Below are 18,998 nucleotides of genomic sequence, written 5' to 3' on the forward strand. Positions count from 1 at the left end.
GGATCTGCCTTTGTTAGGGTAAGATCAAGCTTCTGGTTTATACTGTGAAAACAAATGATGTGCATAGTTTTAATCACAGTTCTGTCATTTAAAATGATCAACTAAATAAAAGCTCAAGTCTATATGCCAGGAAATGCTGAAGATACTGGGAGGAACTCTGGATCTGAGGCCCTGACAGGAATGGCTCTCTCATGCTTACACTGTTTATTGGAAGGAATTTCTCTGCACTCTGCAGCTGCCTGATTGATTCTCAGACAGGGGATTCTTTTAATCATGTTAACGTAGCAACAGAAGGGTGAACTTAGATATACACGCCCAACTATAAACATTTTATATGGGGGTACTGAATATCCTACCAACTTGGCATCTAAACAAGATTTCCTGCCCAGAAACATAACACACTGTAAAACCAGCAAAGTTTTAAGTTCAGAGAAATCTGTGTTTTATGCTGGTTTTCAGACTTACTGAAGCCTGTTACTGAACTCCTGTGTGCAGGAGTTACAATCTGGGCAGCTTACATCCGGAGCAAAGTGCTTGTCTTGGCTGTATTTTTGGCATAGCCTATATGGCCGTCACAGACAGAGAAGACAGAGAGCAGGCCCTTCACATGACATCTGAGAAGTCAACAAATGCATAGTTAGCCAAAAGTGTGAAATACCTGCATGCTAGCTTCCAAAGCTAGTAGAACAAATTGCAGCCCATTAAAGGAGCATACTCTGCTCAAGAATGACATAATTCAATCTTACTGCTTTCATGCCTTGTTTATCACTTACGGGGGAGACAGAATGGAGCTGCTTCCAATTTACACGACAGCAGTACCCTGAAGCCCCAGCTGAAGGCTGCTTCCTTCCATCCCACTGGGCTATGAACATTGCTTAGTATCTGGCTCCTACCTATGCATGTGCACGACTCGTCAGAGTTATGTGCTGTTCTGGTTCTTGCTAGCTGCCCTGGTGGGAAGCGAGGTGGAATTCTATGTCTTGATTTTATCAAAAAATCAGAGGTCAAAATTGGTATTTATTTCAGAGTTGCCAACATTTATTTCCAGTTACAATTTCTGTCTACTCTGACTTTATTTTGGTTTAGCCTGTCAACTGAGTTCGTAACTTTATCAGAAAACCTGAATCCTGCCAAACCAGGAAATCAAAAAATATGGAAAGAACACCCCATACTTCCTGGATGGATATGCAGTAGCAGGCTATGGCTCAGATAAGCCTGTAATTTTGTGCCAATAAATTAGCCATCACATAGCCTGCAGGCTGTTTGCCAATGTGGCACCTCTTACCCCAGCAGGACTTGAAGGTTCCCTTGGGATTATGAAAATGTGTTAAAGAATCAGAAGCCCTGTTGTTTAAGGAGCAGGATCATTTGGGTGTGGGACAAACACAAGGCAGAAGTCAGCTCCTGCCCCAGGGATACTACATTAGGACAAGTCAAAGGTGAGAACAGAAGTACAAGGTGAGATGAGTCCTGCAGGTAGAAGTTCCTCACTGCTGCCAGTTCAGGCTTCTAGGCAAGGTACAGCAGTGCTTGACATTGGAGCTCCAATCGTTTATTGATTCATTTGGTAAAACAGTAGAATAGTAGAAAAGTAGAAAGAAATGGTTTATTTTACTAGAAATTATAACCTACAGTTCTCAGAAATGCAGAGAGTCACCACTTAATGTGCTGGCATGCAGGAAAGGCTACAGCTGACCAGAAATGATATCCTGTGGGTCCAAGAGTCAGCACAAAATCAGTTCAAACTGATGGTTAAAGCCCTGCAGGCCTTCCTTCCTGTGAGCCTTGGCAGAAACATGAGCACTATTGAAAATCAATGCAAACAGAAGTAAAGCAGAAAGACTTATTCTGCCTAGACAGCTGATCTGTGGGACCTCCTGGAGCGGCAGTTTCTGGTGGAACCCTTGTAGTCTAGGTAATCTCAGGCTACAGTGGAAATGGTTTTCCCACCAGATACTCTCAGAGAAATTTCTTGTGCTATTGAATAGGCAAGACAGAAACTCACAGGAGATCTCCCTGCAGCATGTTACTGATTTGTCATGAGAACTGCATGGTAACATGATTTTATGAATTTGTCTGAAAGTAAGCTGGTCAATTGACAGCATTTTCTGGTTTGTTCTAGATATAGGACTATCAAGACCTTCATTACATGCCCTATGAAGCATATTTGGACTGCCTTCCCACAGCCAACTTAATCTGGTGGAATCCAAGCAGTATTCTCATGTGTATCACAACTGGATACATAAAGGAAGACCTGTAATTTACTAAAAGCTTGAGTTTCAGGGTTTGAAATAGTTTCTGTGTTCATGAGAAAAATCAATCCAAGTCAAACCTATAGAAGCAATGTTTCTGCTATCTGCTGTGCCCTCTCTCCACCTATTGGCCCTTACAGACAACCCACTCCAGAGGTTTTCCAGAGCTCTGCTACCATTTTCAGATTTTTGGTCTCTAACTTCACACAAACTGAACATTCTTTTCTTGTTCATCTATAAAAGGCAGTCTCCCCAAACCCACAGCTTAGTCACTTCCCAAACGTGTAAGATTTCCAGTGACAAAGAGCTGGTAATTTTCATGGCCTCAACATTTGCTCCTCACTGAAAGAAACCAGGGCAACCAGAGGTTGGGATTTCCCTGACCCTCCAGATAAGCTGCTTCCCTACTGGAGCTATAGCAATGACGTCTGATATTCACACATCTGGAGTGAACTCCAAAACTACAGCAAATATATATTAAAAAACCCCAAACAAACAAACCAAACTCATTATTATTTGCATATAACAAAATGTAGAAGGGAAGGATTCTTTTGATATAATTTTTTTCACAAGTCCTCAAAACTAATGGCTTGAGTCTCTCCCCAGTTTTTGCTGGAGACAGCAGAGCATGGCTGTGTGTAGGAAAGCAGCGTGCTGTCAACTACAAACCGGGTATTTGTGAGCCCTGGAACTGCCTGCTGTGCAGCCAGACGGAAATTGTGAGATGCGGATACAAATGCCATGAGCCTGCGGAGCGCAGGGAGGGCAGGAATGCGGCGGCGCTGGCAGCCGGAGCCGAGCCCCCAGCAGGGGGTGGGCTCTGACCGCGCAGGAAGAGCTGCGGCGGCTCCGGGAGAGGGAAATCCTCGCTGCTGCCCGACTTACTCCTCAGTGGCAGAGAAGCGCGATGCGATGGTCCGCGTTTCTAAGATTGTACTGCTGTGTGCTTGTGGTGGGTGAAAGCTGTTTTCCCCGATGGAAGCTGAATGTCCTTGTCCTCCTCCAAGTCACGGAGGTCTCAGTAGCAGAGCTCATTGCAAACTGAAAAGGCATGTTTGTATGAATTAGTGAGCTCTCTTATTTTGGAGATGCAGCAGAAATGCTGAGTTCTTAATGTCCACCTTACGTTCAGAAACATCTGACCTCTCAGAGACTACAAAATTACTTGTCCTGCTCATGCCCCTGAAGAACATGAGGAAGCGTGGCATAGTGAGCTATGGGAGGGTCGGGCTGCGGTTTGGCTGCACCTGAGCTCCTCATGCTCAGACACTAAGCTGCATGACTCCCTCTCCAATTTCATATGGACTTGCTATGGCACTGATCTTTACATGCCCAGGGCTTCCATCACTGTGGTATATAGAGGGTACCACAGACTGAACCCCATCCAGCCAAAGCCAGATGTCTAAGGTTCAGATGGCCTGTAATGCTCATGCACAAGGGCTGGAATGATGGTAGCACAGCCAACCTCCGTGTTTTGGAGTGGTTTATGTGGCTTTGTGACCTTAATGTTAACTTCTGTGAATGTTTAACTGCGCAGGTTTTTACAGACCAAATTGGAAAACAAATCCACCACATGGCCTTATATCCACACCTGTGTGGGTCACAGGTGTGCAGCTGAAACATCTATGGTATGACACCCACCTCTGCTTGAGTGGAGGGTGTAACAGTCCCTAAGCTGATGGCACTGAGCTGCCGCTCTCTGTGAACCATCACTAAGGGTGGTTAAGCACACAAACCACCAGATGGAGAGCTTCAAGGCACCCAACCATATAGCTGCAGCCTGCAGCACCCAAACACAACACTGGAAGGGAAAGTCATCTTTACATGGTAGTCCTGTGCTGGAATTTAATACATCTCCAAGGATTTTAGCTGCCAAAGTCTAAAAATTTCCTACTGAGAAGAACATTTTCTACATCTTTTAACATTTTAATAGTTTGGGCTAAAGCTACATTCCTTTGGCTCCTTACCAAATTCATGCCCCAAAGTAGGGACTCATTCAACTTTGCACCAATGTGTGGGTTTGACGGTACAAAATGACTGTACATGATTTTAACTTGGGCAAGAAGAAGTGTTTCACCCCTGACTGTTTCTGGTCCTGGCACAACTATTTTTAGGAAAATTTCAAACTGAAATTCAGCCAGAAGCAGGCAAATGCTATGAGAAATTTCAAAGCAATGAAGTTTGGCAGGGAAATGGGGTGGAGCAGCCCTCTCTCTACAGGGTATCTGCAAGGTCTGAGGAAGCTCAGGAGGGACCTTACTGTGCTCTACAACTCTTGAAAGGAGGTAGCCAGGTGGGGATTGGCCTCTTCTCCCAGGCAGCCAGCGACAGGACAAGAGGACTTCACCTCAAGCTGTGCCAGGGGAGGTTCAGGTTGGACATTAGGAGGAACTTCTGCATAGCAAGGGTGATTAGGCACTGAAATGGGCTGCTCAGGGAGGTGGTGGGGTCACTGTCCCTGGCGGTGTTTAAGGAAAGCCTGGACATGGTACTCAGTGCCCTGGTGTAGCTGACATGGTGGTGTTCAGTCATAGGTTGGACTCGACGATCTCAGAGGCCTTTTCCAGTCTAACTGACTGTGTGATTCTGTGAAATAACACCAAAGTGCATCTGGCTATTACAGAGCCAGCAGAGAGCGAGAAAGTTCTTCTTTCTTCCCATCTGCCCTTTTGGTTTTGAAATTTCCTCTCTCACCCCCCCCCCCCCTTTTTTTTTTTTTTATTTTTCATTTCCCTTACTAAATTTTCCGGGAAGATGTCAATTTCTATGTAAAAAAAAAAAGCTGCCCTGCTCGTCTCAGGTGAGAGGCGCGCTCCTCATGAAGGCCGCAGGCGGCCCGCAGCCCGGCCCTTACTCACGAGGCACTCTGGCGCCCCTGATCCTGTGGGTTTTATCCCTCCGTTGTTCCCAGCCCCTCCGCTCCCGCTCCCGGCGGAGCCCTCGCTGTCCCTGACCCGCAGCCCCCTCACAGACCCGCTCCCCGCCGCGGGGGCCCTTTGGCCGCGCTCGCAGCCGCGAGATGGCGGCGTTGCGCCGGGGCCGGGGCCGGGGCCGGGGCCGGGGCCGGGGCCGGGGCCGGGGCCGGGGCCGGGGCCGGGGCCGGGGCCGGGGCCGGGGCCGCCATGGCGCCGCTGCACGGGCCGCTCGCTCCGCCTCACGGAGGTCCGCGGCGCGCCGGGCGGGAGCCCGAGAGCTGAGCCTTGGGAAGAAGCAGGAAATGGCTGCGCCTGGGTGGGCGGGAGTGCTTGAGCGCCCAGCCGAGGCCGATTCAGCCACCCCGGATCGTCCTCTTCCACAGCTGGTCCACTAAAAACAAGTGATATCATTTAATTTTTTTGCTTAATGAAACCAATATTACTTGGACCAAATGTCTCCTTTTCTATAATAAATCACATACGGTTTTGTTTCACGTTATTTTTTAAAAAATAAAAATGGAGTTGGTTTCAGCCTATAATACCTGCATTCTCTCTTTCTTATCATGTATCTTCTTAACAATACAGTTGCCTTCATCTCACTGGCTTTTCTCTGAATAACAGGCATTACTTCGACATACTTGCTTTTCCTGCTCTGTGCATAAGTTACTTTCCCATAGCTGTGGTTTTTGACTCATAGCTTGAGCCTGCAGGTGCTGAATCTCTTGTAAATGGCACCGAGTGGCATCTTTCCTGCTGACAGCAATTCAGGAGTCACATAAACCCCTGGCTGGACACAGGATTAAAACCAGAACAAAAGAGGCATTGAATAGCGTGACGCAAGGGTTACTCTCCTTTGGAAAATCTGAAGGGCAGGTACCATCAACTCCAGGATTGAGCTGGTGCCAACTGGCCACAGATTTTATGTACCTGTGCTGTGGTTTGGCTGAGTCAAAATTCAAGCTTTGTCAGTCAAAAGCAACTCTTTTTGTGAAGTGGGAGAAGCAATGGCTGGAGTCCTGTGAACGTCTGGGATAGAGGTTGCCAAACATGTAGCTAAATTTGAGAGTATTTCTGCCTTTCTGAAAAGTGCAGCAGTTTGTAAATGCTGTAGAAAGTGTCAGCTTTGGGAATAGTGAGGAGAAGAGGGTTTTGGACAATTCATTACAGTCTGCAGGGGCACTTGGCCAAAAGAACACTTAAAAAATGTAGCCTAGTAGCTGATAATCCATCTAATTTAAAAATTTCTGAGAGTAAGGAAGCATCCTCATTTTTTATACAAAGCTAGTGCCAAACTCAGCTTTTGTAGGATCATTATTTACTTCTATATTGCCATCAGAAGAGAGAGAGGTGTGGTGATGGAGTAAGTCCTGTTACAGTCAGTCCATCAATTCTCCACTGTCTGAACCATACTGTCTTCTAGGCAGCTGTAAGATTTCTTTGGAAGCTAGTCCTTCGAAGTGTGCGAGAATATTTTTATTCCTTCATTCAGAACTGAGATGAGAGAGCAGCAGATGATGACGGCTACAGGATCATCTACGCGGAGGGCATGGTTTTAGGATGAAAGCCTCTTGCAAACACGAGCCCTCTGTAAAATGGGCTAGTGAACTCTTAGACAACTGTTTACTGGCTCAAGACATAGCTGAGTGCCTTCCTTTGTCAAAGATTGGTTTCTTCCATAATCTTGGAGAAAGAACTGCTATAATAATTATCACCAGTTCGATTTTTGTTGTTTTTTACACAGAAAGTATTTAATACAAAACAATTCCAGCTGTGGACTATAATGCACCTGCACACAGAGTGTGTACAGAAGTGAAGGCTGACAGCTCTGAAGGAAATTGTGTGTATGCTGCTGGGAACAAAAGTCTTAGAATGGCCCATTTCCAAAATAGGATTGTTTGAAAGTATCAGTATCATATTGCACACCCTATTATCCTATATTTCTAATCAAGTATATGTATGTGTTTTTTGATTAGAAAGACTACTTACATATAAAGTTGCACAAATTTAAATCAGGAGTAGCCAGTTCAATTCTGTTTGGCAGGAGAGTGTGGGAAAGTGACGGAGCCTGCTGCTTCAGGATGAGCAAACAGAAGAGGCTTAGTGTTGGCCATCATTTGTGTGTCCATTTGGCCAAAAAGGTAGCCCTTGACTGTGGAGGCTGGTAATTAATGCCAGTAGGAGTTGTTACAAAGCTCCAGCGTCCCATGCGTTTCTCTGTGGGCTGGAATATGGTGGATGAAATATGACTTATACTTTGAACCCAGCTTCTAACCCACTGAAGTCCAAAGCACTTGGAGGAGATACCAATTGTTTGTGCATCTGGTAGGATCTGTAAGTAAAATGTTTTCAAGTGACAGGCTCAAACAGGGTGAAGAGCTCCAGAATACCTGACAAGGATTAAGGGAAGCAGTGGCTCTAGAAGGAGATGGGGGCTTTCCCTCTGCTTCTACTTCCTTTCCATTCCTCTGCATTAATTGCAGGTTATTGCTTACTGGCCTTTAGAGCAGATCTGCAGCATCACCAACTGAGCTCTTTTTTGGAAGAGAGAATGGTTGGCACAAAGCTGTTGCAGTGCTGAAAGCGCATCCATCACACAAGCACACGTGGCTCCTATGGCCATAGCAAGTTTGACAGGTGGGAAAGAGAGCATCAGCTAAAGCGAAGGACCTCTGGAGATGGACAAGGCCACCCTGCTGTCTCACAGGAAGGAGATGCATAAACATCTTTTCACCTGCACCTACAAAGCAGGAAATCAGAAATCTTGCTACATAGGCCACCGTACTACTCCCTTTTTTTTTCTCTGGCAGGCATTATATGTAGGTGTGAGCATGAATTTCCTGTAGGATGTATTTTCTGGCAGCTGTTCCCTGCTACTCAGAGAGGGGAAAGACAGTTCATTTACAAGTGCTTTCAAATAATCTTATGGGGAGTCCAGCTATGTGTATGCAATAATTGTAACGGTAGTTGCATGCTTAAATCGCACAGGTCTTTATAAAGGAAATTATACATTACCCCCATTTTAGATGGATCAGATGTGTTTATGCTCATCAACAAAACATGCCCAGGCTCGCTGTTGAGCACAGAGGCTGGCACAGGGCAGGCTGTATTCCCTGAGTTTCCCTCCAAAGTGGAGGGGCTGCCTCTTCACGTCTGCTGGGGATGGCCTTGGGTTGCATTGACTCTTGAGCTGTGTGGGGAATTGTCTGGGACACTGCCAGTTGGCTTCAGCGAAACTGATGCCAAGGATTATGTCAACAGTTTATACAGGATTGAATTCCAATGCCCTGGAACATCCCCCTGGCAGGGTTTAATTTATACAATAGACCTAGCCAGAGAAAAATGAAGTGCTTTTCCCAAGGTCACACAGAATGTTTTGAGGCTTAATCTTGGGAGATCTCTCTTGAAAGATACAGTTCCCCGGTCCACAGTACAGCAAATATGTCACAGATCATGTGTGTGTGCCTAGACTTTAGCATGAGAGGTGCTGTGACACAGAAAGGGATTTTTCATATTTTTTTCTCAGCTTGGAAACACACAGCAAACAAAATGAACTCTTGGGATTGAAAGCAGCAGAATTACACTGGGGCTAAATTAGGTTGTTACATGAAGCATCTTTTAGGAAAAGGGATTTACTGAACTCTCCTGAGGCAGTATATACCTTTGTCTTTAACACCTAAGCTCCAATGCTTAAAACCAGGCATATAACACATGATTTGAAACACCCTGGCAGAATGACAATATTTGTCTTCTCATATTTAGTTTGGGTTCATTTAAAATTAAACTTAATGCCATTTCTAATCCCTATCCCAATAAACCAAGACTACACATTGCTGTTATGATATGAAACTCTTGAGTATCTGTTTCAGTAGCAACTTTCAGTGAAAGCCAGAGTGCTTGAAATTGGATTTTGGTGAAATATAGGTGCCTTACCTCCAGAAAGTAATCCAAAAGGCATTCTCTTCAGTACAGCCTAACTCTATTAGCTCCTGGTGCTAATAATGCTAAGGCTGTGGATTCGATCCCCATATGGTCCATTCACTTAAGAGGTGGACTTGATGATCCATGTGGGTCCGACTGAGAATATTCTGTGGTTCTGTAAAGTACCTATATTCCCTAGGCATGCAGGAAATGAAGAGAATGTACTGAGAAAGTAGGCACATGTAAACTCCCTCAACATCTAGACTTTTAGCATGAATAAACCTGAAATCCACCATTTTACAGCCTGGTTTTACCTCTATGCACATCTCTGAGATCATCACAAAGCACTGTAGCTGCCATTATTAGGATGTGGCCCTTATTGGTGGCACTTCCGCTTACCACTCAAGCATAATGGCTGACATCCTTGGTTAGTGTTGGGAAGCACCTGGATCCAATACTCCTTCTGTCCCGAAGGCCTTCAGACCCACGGCTTTCATTACAATTTGTATTCTCTAACCACCAGGACTGGGGCTGGCAAAAGCAGAGCTGGGCCCAGACAGGGAGGCAGATCTGGAGCAGGAAGTGAGAACAAGCCTGAGGGTAGAGGGCAGAGGGAAAGCCTGGATTGTGATCATGCTGAGGAGGGGGAACTGAGAGGTAGCCTTCCACTTTGTGGGCAAGTGCTCACCGGTCACTGAATTATCATGGAATGGGGTGCTAGTCACCTCTGCCATCTCCTTTGGCTTCCTTTTGGGAAAAGCAGTGCTCAGGTCAGCCAAGTATCTTCTTCAGGAGAAGACTGTGAACTTCAAGAAGGCAAAGAAGTGCAGGGAAGAGGAGAAGGTCAGGATCTCAGGCTGTGCGTTGTAATCCTAGCTCAGTGCATGGGATCACTGCATCACCTCCCTTACAGGAACAGGAGCCTGGCCCTCTAGTTGTGTCCTGGTCTTTTTTATGAGCTGCTGTGGTAATTCTTGTTGTGTTTCTACACCACCATGCGAGGAGGATGCTGCTTTCCAAGTAGCTCATAGTGGTGGTTCAGCTGAGATCTTCAGCTTATGACTGACCCCCTGGAGAACAGAAACCCCCTGTCTGAGATTGCCACATCGGGAAGCTGATGACTGTCTTTTCTGACATGGGTCAGAGGTCTAGAGCTATTATAAATTAATTTGAATTAAAGCTGTAGACTTTGTGTAATTGCTGGAAAAAATAATTAATATAATTGATGTCTTGACACATTATGTGGTTTTATGGCTTTACTTGCCTTCCCCTTTCACACACAAGCATGGACATGCTTATACAAATGCCCAGATCCTGGACCTCAGCAAGCCTCAGTACTTTATTAATTGTGTCCAGCTTTGGGCTGAAGAAATCCTGAAGGATAGCACTTCCACTGAAATATCTCTACCAAGCCTTTAGAGCAGTAAAAAACACACAATACCATCTCCCTGTGGATGCTCCAGAAAAATTTGACTGATATTTTTTGGTTATGACTTGTGCCCTTGTATGTATTGGAGAAAGTCCATGCATGCTCTATTCAGATTTAAGTTACAGGGAGGCTCCAACAGAAATGACAGATAACATCATCTTCTTGAGAACTTCTGTCAGGTGTTATTTCCCATTCAGGTTTGTGGACATGTTTATGTGTTCAGTGCTGCTGCAGGTTGGTTGATTTTTTATGCTTATTGTGGTATATGTCTTTTTAATTGGGTGTTAAAATGCAAGCAAGATTAGATTAAGCTAGTAATTACTGGAGGGTGATTTGCTAAACTTAAAGTAAATTAATAATCATATGGTAGTGGTTCTATTGGCAAAAAGGACTTCTCTTTTTTGTCTGTGTCATCAATGCAGTCAGCATACATGATTCTATTTTTCAGCTGTGGGGGTGTTACTGCAAAGTCAGGGCACTTGATCTGGTGTCTTGCTATTGGTTTAGGTGTGCAAAATACAGCTGAGCATAAGATAAAATGTTGGTAGAACAAATGAAAAATGGCAATTATTTTCTTCTGCACAGAAGAGCTCTCCCTGGAGGACTCTTTGCATTCAGTAATTCAGTTTCGTGGGTTTTACTTGAAGAAGTGATCTTTCACAGATCTTAGTCTTTCACTTGTGGCTAGTTTTGTCTTTGATAAATCATTGACTGAATCCATCAGGAACTTAGTGCCATGTTGCTGCCTGTTCCAAGCTTTCCTTCCCCCTCCCCAAGACAAGCCAGCACTTGCCTCTGCCATGTGCTCCTGCACGCCTTTGTTCCAAGCATGGGCAAAACCAAATGTAACTCAAACTCTTTAGCAGTGTCTGATTGGCCGCTCACCCTGGGTCCACCCCCAGTCCGCCCCTTTCCCCTTCTCCGAATAAAAGAAGGGCCGAAGAGGGGGCCCCACCCTCTTTGGCTTGCACCCCTTCTGCGAACATCTGTTTCTGTTTGAAAGCTTCTAATTGCAGGAATTGGGAAACTGAAGACTATATTTCTCCCTCTTTGGTTCTGCTGGTGGTATCAGCTTTGCAGCTACTATTTGCTGCTTTTAGAGCTACTGACATGCTAGATTGCCCGTGCTACCTCTCTAGGCTGCCCGAGCCTTTCTAAGGCATTGAACTACGAGCCTAGCCGGTAAAAAGCTGTCAGTATCTTCACTGTAAGTATTGCCACATATAAAAAAAATTAGTCTGGAGAGAGCTAAGACCCAGTTGTGTGATAGCTGGAGTAACAACCAGCTTACAGCATGCAGAAGAAAGCAGAATGATGACTAAAATCCCACAGCTTCGGAGTACTGTTGAGTCCTTAGTCCACGCACATCAGCTGAACCCAAATAATTCCTTGGCCCAACCACACAGAGTATCTTCCATTTCTTCCAAGGTTTCAGAATATCACTGACAGCAGCAGCCAGAGCCAGTTTGCTACGCTTGCCTGTGCAAACATGAGAAAGTGCTTCTGGTGGATCCCAGGGTGCAGTTTGAGCTCCTTGCTATTTCCCAGCTCAATCCCACTCCAATATCCAGGTGGGATCTCGGTGAGCAGCTGCCTCTAAATCTGCTCTGCACCTGTAAGGGTTCGGATTCCCTCTGCTTTTCATCTTGCTATGGATGAAATTGCCCAGTCATTAAAACCAAAACTCCTGGGAATATCTGTAGGCTGTGGTATCTGAAGGTACAGAACAAGTCTACAGTGCAGCTGCAGCTAATCCTGCTGCAGAGTAGATGATGGACCAGCTGATTTCCTGAGGCTTCTGACAACTCTTTGTTTCGTGGAGAGATCGCATCTAGGGGAAAAAACACTGTTCTGTGGTTACCATAATATAATGGTGGTCAGACAGAAGGATGATAGTTATCCAGAAAAGTGTAGGAAAAGAAGTATCCCAAATGCAGCTTGCAGCAACCAGAGATTAGGGTCTAGCTGGTTCAGTTAATGAAATTATGCCAATTTATACCATCTGAGAATCTGGTCCCTGAAGTTTTCATCTGTATTAAGTCCTCAGGGAGAGCATATATTCTGGTAAGGGCGTGTTCTCCAGTTCAAAAGTGTTAGCAGGACAGAGGGATCTGATTGGTGTCAGACCACAGACATATCTTCTTCAAAGACTTTTTCTTCAAGTGCTGGATTCCGTTTTTCAGTCTTTTTAAATTAACACATGGTATGTTCTTTCCACCAAACCCTGTACTGGGGGAAACTCCTATTGCTGTGGTCAGCATGGACTGGGGATCACCAGCTGGAATGAAGGCCATAGTTGGAGCCTAGCCTCCAGGGTGGCCATCATGGGGCACCAGCCTTTTTGCAAAGCACAGAGATATGTAAGATCTGTCCATAAAACTCTTTCTTATACAGGAAGGCAGATTGAGAGCTTGCTTGGGCAAAGTCAGAGGCAGGGGGATTGAAACTTTGGACACTCCACACCATTTTCCATCCTTTTTCAGTCTATCCAAGCTGCCATACATAAGTACGAGTTTCACAAGAACTTTATTCTCATGCTGTTTTCTCTTTGCAAGGTCATTCTCAGCATATTAACTAGCTGTTTAACGAGCTCTTTTTTCTCTGAAATGCCAAGCTGTGAAAATGTCGAGAAAAACAAGAGCTGTCCCTTGCCACCATATGCAGTGTCTTCTGAGGCAAGATCCTCTTCAAATCTAGCATTTAGGAGGCATAGTTTTTATGGAGCGACTATGTCCTGGTTGCTGAGGGACTCGAATAAGTTGAAAGAAAGTGAGAGAGCTCTCAAGATATTTTAGATTAACCTTTATAAAGATGAATGTATTTTAAAAGTCATAGTCAAAATGTCAGTAGTTTTGGGACTGTTTGTTCATTGTTTCATTTAAAAGCTGGTAAGCTGAGGTGGATTTCAGTGCAGTTGTTTAACAATAAATGTTGTTAAAGAAACTCAGAGACAATTGTTTTATTATAGTATTATTGTCCTGCCTTATTTGAAGTCTGCATTTTCTGCCTCACTATTGTTTGACATTATCCAAAGAGAACACCAGGAGTGATGTATCAGCTCTACTTAACAAAGTGCAACAGAGAAATCAGTATTTGGGCAAAATCACTTTTATATTTCTCTACCACTTGGCCATGAGGGAGCTAGTACATTAATTTCACAGCAGGAAGGAAAATGCTCTCTTCTCAATATGTTTTAAGTTTTCTTTCTAAATAAAGGGTTTTATAGGTTATACAGTATCAAAAGTGCTAAAAGGTTCTAGTCTATTTTGTGATAGTCAGCTGTAAAATTCAAGCTCATAATGAGATGAAGTGAGAACTGTTTTTTTATTTAGAATCATAGACTCATAGAATCTGCTGAGTTGGAAGGTACCCACAAGGATCATTGAGTCCAACTCCTGGCCCTGCACAGGACACCCCAAGAATCACACCATGTGCCTGGGAGTGTTGTCCAAATGCTTCTTGAACTTTGTCAGGCTTGGTGCTGCGACGACTTCCCTGAAGAGCCTCTTCCAGCTACCTTCTGGGTGAAGAACCTTTTCCTGGTATCTAACCTAAGCCTCCACTGCCTCAGCTTCATGCCATTATTGTTTCTACCACTGCACTTTTTTCTTTTTTTTTTTAACTGCATAAATTATGTTCCATTCAACATACCAGTTATACACAAATAATCTGTCATTTGTTTCTGTTATTGTTGATGTTCACTGAATGTTGGAAGGGTTTGCACTCATAGAAAGTCCTGTCGGTTTAGGAAACAGCAGCTGTATAAATACCCATGAAATGGTTTTGAAGGACTAATCAGTCTTAAACTGCCCTTCCCAGGCATGCTGTGTTCTGCTGTAGGCCCCTGGGCATTGTGATCTGCAGAACACAGAAATAGCCTGAGACTAAGACATGTATAACATGTGGGGTGAAAGGATGCTACTGCACTGCTCCTGGGGGTCTGATTCCTGGAGCAGACTTTGCCCCAGCAGCAACCAGGTGGTGTCTGGAAGCAGGCCCATCACTGTTTCTCTAAATTGCTGTGTCAGGAGCTGGTGGAAGAGCTGGGTATGTACGAATGGGCAGAGAGGGTGGCACCACAGCGAGGGGCAGGTGCCTGAAGCAGTGCTCAGTGCTTGGCTGACTGCACACAAAGCTTTGCACAGGCAGCGCTTCCCTGAGCTGCTGCACGCACAGAGGAACCTGGGCTGGGACATGCTTGGCAAGACTGTAGTTGTCCTCTCCCTTCTCTCCTTTTCCAGTCTTCTGGAAAATTTTACCTGGCAGGCTGGGCACACCTCTTCATTTTTGGGTCAGTTGGGGACATAAGTGATGACAGTCACTGTCTCCCATAATGCTACCCAGCTGGAGGGGCATACAGGCTTTGCCTGTCTGGGCTGCACCCCTTCCTGAAGCATGAAACCCCTGGCTTCTCCAGACGATGTAAACTACTGCTGTTCTAACCACTGGCACCTGCTATCTTGGCAGTTTCCTGTGCTGCTGCTGAGACAAATGCCTGTGTGCCCGGGGGGCAGGGTGAGGAGGGCCTCTCCGGGCTGCACCGGTGCTGTACCGCTCTGCAGTGCTGGCCACACTGTGGTGCACCTGCCAGGTGCATTCTCACAAAGCCACTCCCAGCAAGCTGCAGAGCCTTAAACCTTGCTCTGTGTCTGCAACTTACCTACCTACATGCCCTAATCTATAGACACCATCCTTTTAGTGAGTTAATAGAGAGCCTTCCTGCTTACCAAACCGAGTACCTATTCCAGCCAGGCTTGCTCTTGCTTGGCAAGGAGTGTACACAAGAGCTTTGCCATGCTGTCTACTTCCAAATGCAGTGTGTGGAAAGCAAACTGTATCGACATATCCCTACATTCCCCAAAGTGGTGTGTCTCTGCAGTGGAGAGGCACTGTGGAGGTTGAAGATGCAGCTGTGGCCCTGGTGCAGAAGAGCAGTTCTTCATCTGCAGTGGTATCTGCTCTGGATGGTGGACAAGCTAAACAGAGAATGTTGTTAAATTTATGGTGTGCACCTGATCAAGAGTTCTTCGGCCAAGGAGTTCATGTCCTTCTAGCCCAGCTAGAGAACAGTTTATGGAGTATGAAGAAAGATAAGCCTTTTAATTGTCTTTTAATGATTGCTAATATTTCATCTCTATCTAAGATATGTGACTAAGCCCCTTAGGCTCTGAGTTTCATGAGGCAACAGGTTCTGTCAGGAAGGATGCACAGTCCATGCTCCATGGGAGAGCTTCATGGGTGAGCTCATGACTTTACTCCTTGTTTTGTTCCTTCTGTTTTAGGCTGCTGGCATGGACTTCAGCGACTGCAATGTCACAGATACAGAGCAGACTGGGGAAACAGAGGGAAATTGGGCACCAACTTTTTCTCTTTTTTCCCCTCCTGCTCATGCATTAGGTCTGTGAATCAGGTGGACATAAAGACTATGCTGAAGGAGAGAGGAGATAACTGAAAATGGGATAAAATACAACATGAATTTACTCAAAGTAGATCATGCCAAATTAACATCGTGCCTTTTTTAATAAGATAGCTGACCTTTTCAGGCAAGGCAAATGCAATCTGCACTAAAATGTTGAAATAAACCAAATAATTTCTTTTTTCTATTGGAGGAACATGAATTTTGATATAAGGAAAGCACTGATAAATAGGAAGATAATGGTGGGTTAATTCTAATTGAATGAGAAAAAATGTGCCAGAAACAAATACTGGTGGAATACCTCCAGGACTGGACTTGGAATGGACCTTATTTAATGCTTTATTCCTAACTGTGTCACCAGAAGTGAAAAGGAGGCAGTAACATAAACTGATGACACGAGGCTGGTAACAAAAATGAGGTGAAATGTAGTAGTGGATGTAGTAGGAATAGTGTAAATGCTATGGGCTCTGGGCTGGCTGCTGTAAGGATGAAGATGTTCAGCTCTTGGGCACCACTTGCTATGAATACAGCCATTTGCCAGGGGAAGGAGATGACTGGCTGGATGGGGGTGTGTCTCACTGGAGCTGGTGCATGAGCTGCATCGTGTTGCATTAGTCAGTCACAGCATTCCTGTAAGCCACTGATACACAGGAAGCATTGTTCTAGTGTGTATAAGATGTAAGGCTGACCAACAAAGCAAGGGCAAGTTTAATGCCCTGGTTCAGGACTCTTTTGAATGTCAGCTGGAAAGCTGTGTTTCCCTGCATTCGCAAGGGGTTTTTTGAAGGTGCAGGGAAGAGCATCACAAATGAGCAGGGGATGGAAAAGCCTATGTTATGAGAGGAGAGTCAAATGTCAGATTTGTTTCAGCTGGCAGGATGAGGTGAAGGGGAATGTGGCTGCTGCCCAGCAAAGGGTCTGGGCATTTCATAGTCTGGACAGAGGTAAGACCAAAGGTAAAAGACAGCTGCCCACAGATGACTCCAGACACCAGATTAGCAGATGTGGTGCCCCATAGGCTTGCTTTCTAACAGTGTGGGGTAAGCAGCCTAACATGTTTTAAATAGTGCTTGATTCATTTATGTTTGTATTACATATTTACCTAAGATAACTTACAACGGGGCTCAGGGCAGAGGTACCAACTTGCCATACTTCTTCCAGTTCTTTGTGAGTTGATGTTATTTCAGATTGGGTGAAATTTCAATCGATCAATCAATCAACGCTTATAGTTGTCCTTGCATAAATTTGAGAAATATTCCTTCCTTACTGAAACACCGAAATTCCAGGGAGTATCACAACATCAAGGAGGAAGTGATGCAATTCCTGACTGATGTATAAGTCCTATCTAGTCTTCAGCCAGTGCTGTTTCCTGGGTACATATACCCATATGTGTGTGTTCATGTGCAAGGCTGAGAATGGCCCAGTAGATGCTGGGATGCCAGACCAGCAGTAACACTGCATTGAAGAAATAAGAAAAGGAACATGCTGTATATTTTTTCATACCAATACTTGTACATGCTCTTACTGGTGCTTCTGAAGTCTCATTTTGGCCAGTGAATGCACATATCTTTGTGCACATACGTGTGCATGCACATGTATTTGTATGTATAGCTATCGTATCTAAAATGGAGAAGTGGAGTGGAGAAGAGGTCATGGAATCATAGGATCACAGAATCACGGAAGGGTTTGGGTTGGAAGGAGCCTCTAAAGATCATCTATTCAAACTCCCCTGCCATAGGCAGGGTCATCTTTCACTCGACAGGTTGTTCAAAGCACCATCCATCCTGGCCTGGAACACCTAGGTGTCTAGGTTCAAATGTAGATGCACTGATTTTACACGTCTGCATTATAGGACATTGTAATTTCAAAGATGATCACACTTCCCCTTCTGGAGAGACCACAGGGAAGATACTGTTGAAATTAAATTATGGACATGTACAATGATGCCCAAGAGGACATTCCTGTGCTTTCTTTGCAATGTCATTTGTGACACCAGGACAGCCCATGACCCATCACATCCAGTAGAGTGATGGAAATCAGTGTCCAAAGACCAGGGTAGGAGGGGCTGTTGTTGTAGGGGAAATCCTGCATAACTGTGTCCTTGCAGGTATTAGTAAGACCTAGCTTTTGAGTGAACTTGTCAAATTCAAGATTCCTGTGGCACGTGATTACACCAGCAACTAGAAAATGCTCCATTGTTTTGTAAGAGGAGACTTCTCAGGCTGCACCCGTACTTGGCAATTTAATTGTGTCAGCATAACTGGCTACAGCTGTAAGTGGACAGTTTGTAGCATGCACAAAGTAGAGATTTGTTTTTCCAGAACATCGGTTTTCCCAATTCCTTCCACATAAATGGGAATATTCCCATTGCTCTGGTCCAGCTGCCAGGCACACTTCTGTGAGCACTCAGCCCCTCTGCTGTGCTGAAACAAAGATGAAGTGTAACCAGACACTTGTCTCCGTGAGATGAGCTCGTATTTAATATTCATGAACTTTCACATCTGCTGGAGCTATGAAGCTTCTACAATTAACAAAATTAACTCATGTAATAGATTGAAATAGCTTACACTCAATCCTTATTCTAATATGGATGGGTCTTCTATTGGTCTATAGTTATGTGAGAAAGGTATAGAGATGTCTGAAATTTCTCCTTAATAGTTCTATTTTTGTTTAGCTATCACTTGGAAAATATGCAGGTTTTAATTTGAAATGTTTTATCCTAGGTGTTGGATTTTGTATTATTTTTAAAAAGAAAATTGTTTAATTGGATTAATGAAAAGTGACTTTCATCTTTAAAAAAAGATAGAGAAAAGCACATGTTTTCTGGCTCTGGGAAGGTATTGGAAACCACAGGGTCTGGTATTGGTGGGAAGGACAAAGAAGAAAGGGAAAAAAGCCACCTTTCCATAAAAAATAAAAAATTGCTCACATGTACTTAATTTTGGAAAAAATTAAGGTCAATAACTTTTTTCCTACTCCTTGCTTGGTAGCTCTTCAACTTTCTGTCTGGAAGTTTAAGCTCCAGAAAAGTAGAAAATTGAATGAAGCTGCCTGAGGCAGCACAGCAG

The 18,998-nt window shown here is 44.6% G+C and overlaps 1 long non-coding RNA gene across 2 annotated transcripts in view; it reads right to left on the minus strand.

Moving 5' to 3' along the window:
* Positions 1 to 268: 268 nt before the first annotated feature.
* LOC109145394 overlaps positions 269 to 18,998 on the minus strand; it is a 39,401-nt gene continuing 20,671 nt past the window's right edge. For both annotated transcript variants that reach the window (XR_005601527.1, XR_005601526.1), the window contains 2 exons: positions 9,098 to 9,280; positions 269 to 3,293 (listed from right to left, as the gene is read on the minus strand). This is a non-coding gene — a long non-coding RNA (uncharacterized LOC109145394). The remainder of the gene's footprint in view (positions 3,294 to 9,097; positions 9,281 to 18,998) is intronic.

This window comes from Corvus cornix, chromosome 2 (genome assembly GCF_000738735.6).
Source record: "Corvus cornix cornix isolate S_Up_H32 chromosome 2, ASM73873v5, whole genome shotgun sequence".
NCBI lineage: Eukaryota > Metazoa > Chordata > Aves > Passeriformes > Corvidae > Corvus > Corvus cornix.